The sequence below is a fragment of the Sorex araneus genome, chromosome X (genome assembly GCF_027595985.1).
Source record: "Sorex araneus isolate mSorAra2 chromosome X, mSorAra2.pri, whole genome shotgun sequence".
Taxonomy (NCBI): domain Eukaryota; kingdom Metazoa; phylum Chordata; class Mammalia; order Eulipotyphla; family Soricidae; genus Sorex; species Sorex araneus.
In genome coordinates, this window is record NC_073313.1 from 294,413,567 (window position 1) to 294,426,234 (window position 12,668).

A 12,668-nucleotide genomic window follows, 5' to 3' on the forward strand; every position below is an offset into this window, starting at 1 on the left:
GGCCATTCAGTGAATTAAATGGGCAGGTCGTTTAACCTCTTTATACCCTAAAATGGTAATGATATCTACCTCAGAGGATTATGGGAATTTATCAGTTTTATAATGTCTGGAAGGCATCTAAGCTTATTTTTAAACAAGGGCTTACTCATGGCTTTACAGTTAGGGATCACTCCTGGTAGTCTTAGGGGTACCGTATGGGGTACTACGAATAGAACCTGGGTTGGCCAGGTACAAGGCAAGTGAGGTACCAATTTACCATTTATCTGGCCCAACACCTAAGGTTATTGAACAAGGTATTAGTTAGCACAAATCAGTACCTATCAAAGTTGGTTTATTTGTGAAAAAGAATGATGCACTTATTATTTTTTCACCTTTGATTTTCTCCTTTCAGCACTACACACATATTTAAAATTTTAGGCACTGTAATTTATAGTGCTGATAATGATAGGGTTCATACATGCAATATTCCAACACTTTAGCCTCCACTGTGTCTGCCTGTTAACTTCTCCCTTTCCCTGCCACTCCTACCTCACACCACAGTAAGCTCAGTTCTGTAGAGCAGTTCTCAGGTTCTGTTTCCTTTGGCCATTTCTTATTCCCCTATACTGTTTCTGGTATCCCACATATGAGAGCAGTTATTCTGTATCTTTCAGAGGTATAATTTAATAATTTGAGCAATGGTTTTGGTACACAATTAATTTTTTCTAGGTTTTTAAGGATTTGTTTAATTTTGTATTCCTCGCAATCCAACCCAGAGCTTCACACATAAAAGGCATACATGCTACCCCAAGTCCTCAAAGGGTAGCACTGTAGCACTGTTGTCCCATTGCTCATCGATTTGCTCCAGCGGGCACCGGTAATGTCTCCAGTGTGAGACTTGTTACTGTTTTTGGCATATTGAATACACCATGGGTAGCTTGCCAGGCTCTGCCGTGTGGGCGGGATACTCTTGGTAGCTTGCCGGGGTCTCTGAGAAGCATGGAGGGCCGCATGCAAGGCAATTGCCCTATCTGCTCTAGTCCCTCAAAGGGTATTATACCTTTTAATCGAGCTTACTTACTTACATTTTCCAGTACCTAGGCAGTCATACCCATAAGCTGCCCCCCCCCAGCTGCCCTCCCCGCCCCGCCCCGAGACATGTAATCCCATTAACGGCCAAGAACCAGAGACTATAAAACAAAGATCCCGTAAGTGTGAGGCCTCCCTCTTGGAGAACCTGGCAAGCTACCACCAAGAGTATCCTGCTCAAACTGCAGAGCCTGGCAAGCTCCCTGTGGTGTATTTGATAAGCCAAAAACAGTAACAACGATGGGTCTCATTCCCCTAACCCTGAAAGAGCCTCCAATGTGGTACCGTTGGGAAGAATGAGTAAAGAGAGGCTGCTAAAATCTTAGGTCTAGGACAAATGGAGATGTTACTGACGCCCGCTCGAGCAAATCAATGAACAACGGGATGACAATGATACAGTGATACAGTGAATCAGGTTTACTAAAGGCTACACAAGAACTCTGGCAGGGTATATGGCTCGTGATCTCCCTCCGCAGGAGAATATTCGGTAAACTGATGATATATTTACTTATTAATTTGTTGTTGTATGTCATGAAAGTATTCTTTAATCTAGATATTTGAGTTCTAGAGGTTAATTTACAATTGATACTTATATGCATCTTATTTTCTGTAAAGGAAAACACATCTCAAAACTACTTTGATAAAAGAATGAGAAGTTAGGAACAATCGAATGCCTATCAATAAGTATTGGTTTACTTAAACATGGTGTATGAGGTGTTTGGATGTTGTGAATATAATGAAATGGGAAAGTGCTCACAATACATTATTCGGTAAAAAGAAATCACTCATGGATAAATGTTGTGTCTATGGATTGCCAAATTTTTTTGCAGATGCAAAGGAAAAACCCAAAGACTTTTAATAGGGTTTATCTCTACAGGATGAATGAAAGATAACTTACCCTACGTTTTGCTTTTGTCTGTATGTTCTAAACTTAACTTTTCTATTCAGAAAAAAACAAATGCTATCAAGGAACAAGGTAAAGTAAATTGTAGTGAGCCAGAATTTAATAGTAGTTGCTGTTCAAAAACATGCAATCATTTTTAATAACAATTCCTTTTGAACTCTCCATTTGTGCCATAGAATAGACATCCATTTTAATAACTCTCTGGCAGTATTTCATTTGTACTTATTTTTTCTGAGTACCTGATGTGTACTTTTGTAAGTGCATTTTGCCACAGCTCTTTTTGATCTGAGAGACATCATCAGATCAACAGCTGGGGCTCTAAATCATAACTCCAACTCAATTAGGAACAAGTGAAAAGTTTGTAGACACATTTAAAAATGTCAAATTATCGAGTTAAAATAGTTCAGAAGTTTACAAGAGTTATATGTTTCTGTGTTTTATAATGTTACCCCATTGTGTCAGTAATTTACGCCAATCCGTAGGACCCTCTCCTTATCCCAGTGGAATCTTAGTTCTGTTCTCAAAGTTTATGGGTTTGCTTTCTTTTGATATTGTCTTTGCTACTTACATATTTCTTGTGTGAGATAATTAAATATTTTTCATTTTCTGATTTAGTTTTCTTAGCACTGCCCCTCTAGTTCTTATCCATGTTGTGATAAAAAGCAAGACTTCATCTTTTCTTATAACTAAGTAGTATTTCATTGTATATTTATATTACAACTTCTTCACTCACTTAACTGTTATTGGGTGTTTGTTAATATTCTGGATCTTTGTTAATATACACATCTCTGTGATGAACATAGGTCTTCATATATAATTTTCTAATTAACGGTGTGTGTGTATGTGTATGTGTGTGTGTGTGTATGGTTGTGTGTGTGCACATGTGCATGTGTGTATTATTTGGATAACTATGTAGAAGTGGAATTTCTGGGCCAAACTGTAGTTTTATTTTGAAGTTTTAAAAAGAAATCTACATACTGTTCTCTACAGGGCTAAGCTAACTTATATTCCCACTAGCAACAAATGAAGTTTCCATTTCTCTCCACACGCTAACAAGCACAGCTTATTTAGTTCTTTTTGATACTCTAGACCACTCTTACCATTGTGAAGTGATATCTTGTTATAGATTTGCTTTGCATTTCCCTGATAATCAGTGATGATGAACCTTTTTCCCCCCATATGTTTGCTGTATGTCTTTATGGGTAGATGTATTTTGCCCTTGTCCCCACCCTGGTTTTGCTATTTTGCAGAAAATGTACAGAGGAGCCAAAATCATAGCGTATGCAAACACATTCACTGAAATATGTGTGGTGGTTCAGGTTAGCCCATATTTAAGGAAGGACAGATACTGCAACCTTGGGTAGGGAGGAGAGAGACTGAGTCTTTGCAGTACCCCTCCTGCCTAAGGAAGAGGAAGCGAGGAATGACTGTTTATGTCCCTCTGTTCAATGAGACCCACATAAGTTGTTGCTTTTCTCTATAATGAAAGAAGTAGTTAGAGTTGTCAAAACAAATAGAAAACACTATTAAAGGGTACTAGAAGGGATGTTAATTTGGGTTTAAAAAAAACCTATTTTTCAGCTTAAAAATGTATGCAGAATGTTGAATTTGTCTCTATTAGAAGAACTCAAAAAGAGGATTTTTCAATTTTTTTTGATTGTGAGGTTCTAGAGGGTTTTACAAAAGGATCCTTAAGTTGATCTAAAGGATTATTTGATTAAGAAGTATTTACACGTTTCAGTATTTGTACTGCCTATCTGGTGATTCTCAGGTAGAGACATTCCTTCACTTGAAGGCCCAAGAATGCTCCCTGAATTAAGCACCGTTGAATTTTTGGGTAACATCTGGAGATTTCCACTAGATGGCACTTAAAATCCATGAGACTTAGTAGTGCCTCAACTGGGAGGCAAAAGACAGGACAAGAATACAACTTCCGTTTTCAGAACAGTGTTCTCTGCTTTGCAGGAGGAGAAGAAAGGCAGACCCAAGGTTATTTTGAGACCATTGGAGGGTAGGATTCTTAAAGTGAATTTATAAGCCGGAGAATGTTTCTCTTTAAATATAATTTCCCTACAGCGAAATTGCTATTGATGAGCAGGTCTCCTGTATGAAGACAATAGGCTGTTGGACTAATGAGGGTTCGGTGTAAATAGTGAAGGGCTATGTTATCCCTGAGGAGGCCTGGAACATGCTCAGAGAATCAAAACATGGGGCTTTTATTCCAGCTCAGAGCCTGCTCCGTTGTTTGGTGTCAGGCTCACGGCTCCTATGCCCATGGTTAATTTGGCGTGTGCTTCTCATACATCAGGGAAGCAACCCCCAGTCTAAGGACACCACGAGGCACAGATTGGAGCAGCAAAGTATGACTGATTTGGGAGCTGTGGCAACCACTGACCAATGTCATTGGATGTGGCAAATAAAATGGGGAGGTGTGGCTGGGACTCATTTTTCGCCATAATTTTATGCAGTTCCATTCCCATCAAGGAATAAAGTACAGACAAATGAAAAGCACCAGACTTGCAGTGCCAGGCACCAGGCGGAGTGTGTGTGTGTGTGTGTGTGTGTGTGTGTGTGTGTGTGTGTGTGTGTGTGTGTATGTGTGTGTGTGTGTGTGTATGATCAGGGCAAAAATGCGGAGTCAGGTGAAGAACCGCTCCAGCAAGAGCAAGTCACCGATGTGACCTTGGCAACTTCAGATGTCTTCATGTCTTCAGCCTCTGAACAATGTAGGCATCAGGTGATCACCAGTAACATTGCAAATCACGGGGCCTCAATCAAGATGGAAATGATAATCGAAGAGTTTAGTTTATGTGATGTGAGTTGTTCCTCCTACAGTTTCTAGTTTATGTGAGAATACACTGAAACATTTTATCATTGCTGCAGTTGTTTTTCTTGTGAGCCCAGCAAGTCTTTTATTATCCTTCCTGCTTTCCACAACAGGACATGGAGACTAAGAAAGCTAGCATAGGGCTCCCTGCTATCTAAAAGTAGTTTGCACCTATTTGGCATGATTTTGTAGGTCATAGTTGGGCCTGGGAAGAATGCTGTTACCATGAATTTAGATGAAAAAAATGTTCAGCATTCCCAGACTTGGGAATTTCCTACTTTTGGATATGCAAGGAAATTTGTAAATGCCCCTCCTCCCCCACCAGCTCTCAGTTATTGACACAGTCTTCCCTTTCTGCTCCAAGTTTGACCTGGAATGTACCTGCTTCACTTGGAAGGTGAGAAGTGCAACTGTTAGGTCTAAATAAGAACCTGCATTATGTATATGTATATGTATATGTATATGTATATGTATGTACGAATGTATATATTTACATATATATACATATATATACTCTCCCAAGCAGTACTCAGGAGGTCTGGGGATGGGGTGGGCTCTCCTGGTGATTCTCCACCAACCAGACCCATAGTATAATGTGAGGTCCTGAGGACTCAGAATGCTGGGCCCTGGTGCTGGGGATTGCCTGGGCCTTCTCTGTAGTGGTCAGGGCTTATGGAATGACAAGTTTTATGGCAAGGCAGAGGCCCTAGCCACTGTTACATCTCTGCCATCAAAACCTGCGTTTTTAAGCAAATGCAGGTTTGTTTAAATATTAATATTAATCTCCAGGTGATTAATATGCATATCAATGTTTAAGAAGCACAGGGCAAGGTCACATCTCCTGAAAAAGATCCGCCCACATTGAGAGATATGGAAAGCTAATTTTATAGCTTTACTTTTTGGCTTTGGAGTTTGAGCCACATCTGGTGGTGCTTCCTCCTGGCTGTGTGCTCAGGGACCACTGGCGGTGATGCTCACCAGACCTATTGTGGTGCTTAAGATTGCACAGGATTGGCTAAGTACAAGGCAAGAGCCCAACCCACTGTGCTGTCTCTCCAGTCCTTTCTTTTCTGTCTTTGAGAGCCCGGCAAGCTACTACGAGTATCCCACCCACATGGTAGAGCCTGGCAAGCTACCTGTGGCATATTTGATATGCCAAAAATAGTAACAACAAGTCTCAAGATAGAGACATTACTGGTGTCCGCTCAAGCAAATCGATGAGCAACAGGATGATAGTGACAGTGACAGTGTCTGAGGGCATCCTTGAGCTGAGGGATGGGATTGAGTCATTCCTTCAACAAATACTTGCTAGTTACTTCCTGTGTCTCAGCCACTGTTTTCTCTGGGATAGCAGATAGGGATGAGAAAGAGAACTGTGGGGGGCTGGAAGATAGCTTAGCTCAAGGGGCTGGAATGTATACCTTGCACGTGTTTGGTCCAAGTTCAGTCTCTGGCACCATCTGTCCTCCTCCCCTGTCTGGGCAAGAGCATCATTGCCTGAGTCCTAAGGCAGGCCACGTAGCCAGGTGGTATATTGATGGGCACACCTTCCCTCCCTGAAGAAAAGAATAAGATCTGTTCTCCAGGATTCATTAAAAATTGCTTCCAGAGATCCATTCTTTTTAGTCTTCTGTTTCAGAGTAGGATTTTAGGAAGTTAAACGAGGCGAGCAATTTCCAGAAGCCTTTAGCCGAGGGCCTATTTATGAGCTTTTAAGTATTTTAAGCTGGGGTTCCCAACCGAAGCCTGATTGACATTGTGTTGGTTAATTTCTTTTTGGCAGGGGGGTGGATTGTTGTACCTGGTGGTCCTCAGGATTTCCTCATGGCTCTGCATTCAGTGATCATTTCTGGGGGGCTAAGAGGATGATGTGGGGTGCTGGGAATGGAACCCAGATTGGTGGCATGCAAGGCAAGAGCCTACCTGCTGTGCTGTCTCTCTGGACCCTGGACAATTCTTTATTGGGGATTTAGGTGACCTCTACCTAGAGCTGGCAGTAGCAACCCACTGGTGTGACAACCACGCAGGTGTTCAGTCTTGTTAAATGTCCCTGGAAGCTGTGGGCACTCTCCTCAGCTCTCTGGGGATCTAAGAGGTACTGGGACTTAGTAAAGGGGGAGAGGCAGCCAACAGCTAATTCATAAGTATGAATGGGTGCAGGATTTTCAGAAAAAGAAGCAAATGGTAACTTAAGTTTTATTTATTTAGTTAGTTACTAGGGCTGGAGCGATAGCACAGTGGGTAGGGCGTTTGCCTTGCACACAGCCAACCGGGTTAGATTCCTCCACCCCTCTTGGAGAGCCTGGCAAGCTACCGAGAGCATCTCGCCTGCACGGCAGAGCATGGCAAGCTACGCGTGGCGTATTTGATATGCCAAAAACAGTAACAAGTCTCACAATGGAAACGTTACTGGTGCCTGCTAGAGCAAATCAATGAGCAATAGGACTACAGTGATACAGTTAGTTACTAGCCACAGTTAATCATTATTCTTTGTAGTAATGAAGTAGATTTGGGTTTCAGGGCAGAAACCAAATAAATCTCATTTATTCAAAATGAGGTGGAGTCCAGGTACTTAAAGTTTATTTAGAATTGTGTCTTATGGATGGAAGGAACAGTGGAGGAGTGGAAATGTCTCATACTGTCTCTACTCCACGAACTCTCCGAAATGAATCAGAGTTGTTTCTCTTGAGTTAATCTTTATGACTGATGGCTCTTTTTTTTTTTTAAATTTTAGGTGACAAGTGGTATTATAATAAACTAGGGAATCTATATAAAGGCCTGAATTTCAAGGTATGTCCACAAACAGTGAGATGACTTTTTCTCCTTGGGAGCCTGTAGGATTTAAATAATATGCCCCGAAGACTCCTTAGAAATGGAGAGTTCCTGACTAAATTTACAGGTGAGAGAGGACACGCCTTTGAAGTGCTGTTAGTGCAAATAAATACCAGCAGACTGAAATGAGAGCATTTCTCTTGGCCAAAAGCCAGAGCAAAACAGAGTCATATAAACCCGCTGCGTTCCTCTATCACGAGTGGAGGGAGCTATAACCTTTCCACAGTTCTGTGTAAATTCCATAAGGCTAGTCCGCCTTGACTCGATTGTGGCTTGACCTCTGTCCTGGAGGGACTAGAATTGACTTCCTGAAATCCCTCTTCAAACTGAAAATCTGCTCTCTTGACTCATTTGTTTAACCCCTGCGACATATGTTAAAGCTGTGGATTTTAAAATGCCGAGGAGTGCTGAAGGTGGGCTTGAGCAGCAGGGGGAAATCTCGGTCCCACACACAGCCTTTCTCCCAACTGGCAACTCTAAGTATATTATTGAAAAGGGCTGGCAGTCCAAATCATTACTTGGCTTTCTTCCTTGGCAACTTCAAGTAGTGAGCACTGCGGGAAGTTCCCCCTTAATCTGCTGGCACCTTCTACCCCAGTGAAATACGCTATGTGGTCGGTGGCACATGGGTCCCTATGAAGTAAATAATTCACTTGAAGTAAATTCTCTGCTACCCTGTAGTAACTTTGCTTGCTGTGATATATTGCTGGGCAATGTTTTGATAATCACCAATAACCTATTATTTTTAGAGGCAATTAGGGTAAGATCCTAGCACATCCAAGGAAAGTGCTTCGTGTAGGTATAGCTCTCAGGCAATTTGTAATGTCAGATTCCTTGCTACCCAACAAACTGGCTGAGAACCACCTAGCTCTCAACTGTGTGCTTGTTAGCAATGCACAGGCTGGGCCCACGTCACATCTGCTGAATAGGAATCTGCTGTTTAACAAGGTCCCCAGGTGACTCACATACATATATGAATCTGGAAAGAAGCACTACTCATTTTTCTTTTTTCTTTTATGGGTGGATCTCCTAAGTGGCACTGAAGAAGCCCAGGCCTTCCTTCCATGACCCCACTGACCTCTGGCAATTCTTTGTCAACCTGGCTTGCCTTTCAGTTCAAGGACTCAATAATGTAATGCTGCTGGCCATACCCAGAAGTGCTTGGACTTGCATGTGATTAGGCTTGAGGAACTGTGCAGAACTGAGTTGAGGTTGGCAGCAAGCAACACGTGCATCTTAACCTCTGTACTATCTTGTTAGCTCAATACTATTCTTGGTCAGCAGTGCTCAACCTTATCTGAACTTTAGAATCATCTTGGGAGTTTGAAGATATCCTGATATACAAACAAACGCTCAGACCAGTGGTTCTTGACTGGGGGTAAGTTTGTCTCCAGGAGACATTGGTCTCGTTGGGAGATATCTTTATTTGACAGAATTATAAGGATGGTGTGGGTGGGATCATTTTGATAGTGAGATGACAATAGAACTTTAGCGATGGGGTGCTGTGTCCTGTATCAGTGTGAAGTCCTATCCCTGAAATTCTATAGCATTCTAAATCAGTGAGCAATCAATGAAAAAAAATGGTCAAAACTGTAAAGGTTTTCCTCATATCCTACAATATAATGGACAAAGATGGATAGCATGGACAAAAATATGTGTCCTTAAAATTACAGTAATACTGTATTATTTGGGGCCGGAGTGATAGCACAGTGGGTAGGGCGTTTGCCTTGCACGTGGCCGACCCGGGTTCGATCCCCGGCATCCCATATGGTTCCCCAAGCACCGCCAGGAGTAATTCCTGAGTGCAAAGCCAGGAGTAACCCCTGAGCATCGCTGGGTGTGACCCAAAAAAGCAAAAAAAAAAAATTACAGTAATACTGTATTAAAAAAAACTGTGTTCTAAACCAGTTTCTCAACTCTTTTGTGACTGTCTTCCTTCTGAACTTGTTTCCTTTCTTTTCACCCCATCCCTACCCTACCATTTGTCCCCTAGTTTCTTTCTGCGACCCTCCCATCCTGTTTATGTGACTTCACCTCTGCCTCCCTTGGAAAATATTGGGGATCCATAAAGGGTCATATGGATCCTGGTTTGAGAAATGCTGCTTAGATCAATTTGATGAGAATATCTAGGGGTGCAAATCAATAATCACATATTTAATAATAATTAGCAATTTCAATGTTTAATTGATGTCGAGAACCATTGGTTGAACATCTGTTGATGGATACCCATGAAAACAGAATAGGGGTATGAGGTAACCCAAAGATGATTTGGTCTCAGATTATGGGTGAAGTTGAGTTGTGGAGGTTCCCGGTGGCTAGAGCTGTGAAAGAAGATGATCTTCGGGACAACAAAATAGAGGGATTTGTTACCGGTCAGAAAATCACTGATAATAGAGCATTTTATTTATTTATTTATTTTTTTGGGGTCACACCTGGCGGTGCACAGGGGTTACTCCTGGCTCTGCACTCAGGAATTACTCCTGGTGGTGCTCAGGGGACCATATGGGATGCTGGGATTTGAACCCGGGTCGGCCTCATGCAAGGCAAACACCCTACCCGCTATGCTATCACTCCAGCCCCAATAGAGCATTTTAGATAAATACATTCACCAACTTTTACACTAGAGTTAGTGTACAGAAATACATTTATCAGACCAGAAGTCAAGTCATAGGGTCTTTCCCAGGATTTATGTATGCACCATCAAACCATTTTAGAACTCAGTGACTCACGTGACTTAAACATTCCCAGGGTTCTGTGGGCCTGACTGGGTTCAGTTGGACAGTGCTTGTCTTAGGTCACTCATGCAGGTGTTCTTAGCCCTGTCAGTGCTGGACATCTGAGACAGGTGACCTATGTGAGAGGCACTTACTTGAAGCTAGTGGTTGTTAAGAAACTTGCTTGGGTCTGCAGACCTGCATACCTCCCATGACCGTTGGAGTAGTTCAGATCCCAAAGGAAGCATTCCAGCCTCTAGAGCACACATTCTAGACTCGTCAACTTCTGATCCAATCTCAGAATTCACCTTTTATCAGTTCAGTTTCATTCTCTGCTTCAAAACACTCCCATTCTCACTCAGATTCAAGGAGGCAGAGAAACAGACTTCAAATCTGTTTCAAAGGGTAGCAGATCAAATGAAAGGGGATACTGTTGTGGTCATTTTTTAAAAATCCCATCTAACATTAGGTCGGGCAATCAAGGTACTGTTTAGGGAAGGAAAGACTGCAGCTTCAGAACATCAAAGTGAATATAAATTTTTAGAACTAGGATTTAAGACCTCTTCACCTATCAGTGGACAGGGGCTCCTAGAGTGCTCTTTAGGGTTGAGATTTAAGGTTGGTACGGAAGGATCCTTCTCTGTAGATGATTTTCCTTATATACATGTAGATGGGACTTTCTGAAAACAAGGACAACAAAGTGCAAACATGGGAAGTATTGCTAAGGCCAGGAAGGCCTGAGATAGGTGATTATAGATTTTCCAAATGAATGGAAATATATAATAAAGTTTATAAGAGTAAGTCAATCACTAGCACTCATAACACCTCAGTATGACTATTTTGAGATCCATGCATAAACCTAACTACTGTTGTTTCCTAAACCCATCTGAATTTCCTGGGAGTGTACGAATGTTATGATTTCTGGCATTTCCATTCTGGAGTCTTAGTTGTATATTTTGTCTTGTCCAGTGTATGTTACTGATCGAATGCTTATTTTCCTTCTGCCTTCCTCAAAAGTACGTATTAAGTTCCAGGATTCAATGTAACTGTATCTGGAGACAGTCTTTGTAGATATAATTAAGGCCATAAGAAAATCTTAAATGATTTCCCAGCTTCAGTCCTCATGGACTTGGTATTTTATGAAGTTGTAAGAGTGGGATCCTCCTGATATAATAGAATTAAAGGAAGAGATGAAGAAGAGACATCAAACAGCTCACAATCTTCATGCATGAACAAAGAAGTCATGTGAGCAGATGATAGCTGCCTACAAGCCAAAAGAAGCTGCTACAGAATGAAAACGACTCTTTGATCTTAGACTTTATAGTCTCCAGAATTATGACAAATCACCTTTACCCTCCAGTGGCTTTCAGCTGCTTGCCCGCTGGTGCTGGCCCACAGGTGTGCAAAGGTTGAACACCACTGGTTTAACTCATCTTCTCTGTGGTATTTAGGCACAGTGGTACGGAGTTACCTTCAAGTAACCAACATGGGCTCTCCCCTCCTCCTTGAGGGGCCCCTTCGTATGCTGATATGAAGAAATTGATGAAAGTTTTCAGAAAATCATGACTGTCAACATGAAGTTCTGATTAGATCAAAGACCAGAAAATGTTTGATGCCACATGAAAATTTGGAATTAGCAAAGCTCTTGCTTTGGATTTATGGAAAGTCAGAGGTATATGCTAAGGGTGTTAAAAATGTTGGTGGTTTCTTGAAATTTCACATTCCGAAAATGGAAACATGTAGCCAAATTTATATCCCATAATACCTTGCTGATTTTAGTTCCAGGAATAAGATTAAGAGATAATCCTATCAATGTTTGAATAAAATTTATGCTTAAATATTTGTGAAAAGAAGAACTGCTAAGGAAGCAAACAATGTCAACATGCCCTTCCCCTGTGATAGTGGGTTAGGGACCAGAGGTTCTATGTGCTTAAACTCATTAAAAAGGTCAAACAAAATTTGCTTCTCATGACAGAGTAGGACCCAGTTAGTAAACCAATTTTGTTCAGTTAGTAGTTGCAATTTTAATGTAACAAAAATAATGATTAAAGTTATTTCATATTTATACTTATTGGTAATTTATATTCATTTCTTCTATTTTAAAAAAATTTAAATCACAGTAATTTATCTAAGATAGGTCACATCCTTTTTAGACAATGAAAAATGGTATAGGTTGAGTGGAATGTGTTGTTTACGTTTTTTAAGAGGAGGAGTCCCCAAATGCTCATTAAAAGTACAAATCTTTTGGTATACCTTTTCTTCTACTGCTTTTCATGAGAGTGTGAATATATCAGGCTGATAGCTCTATCAGTACAACTAACAA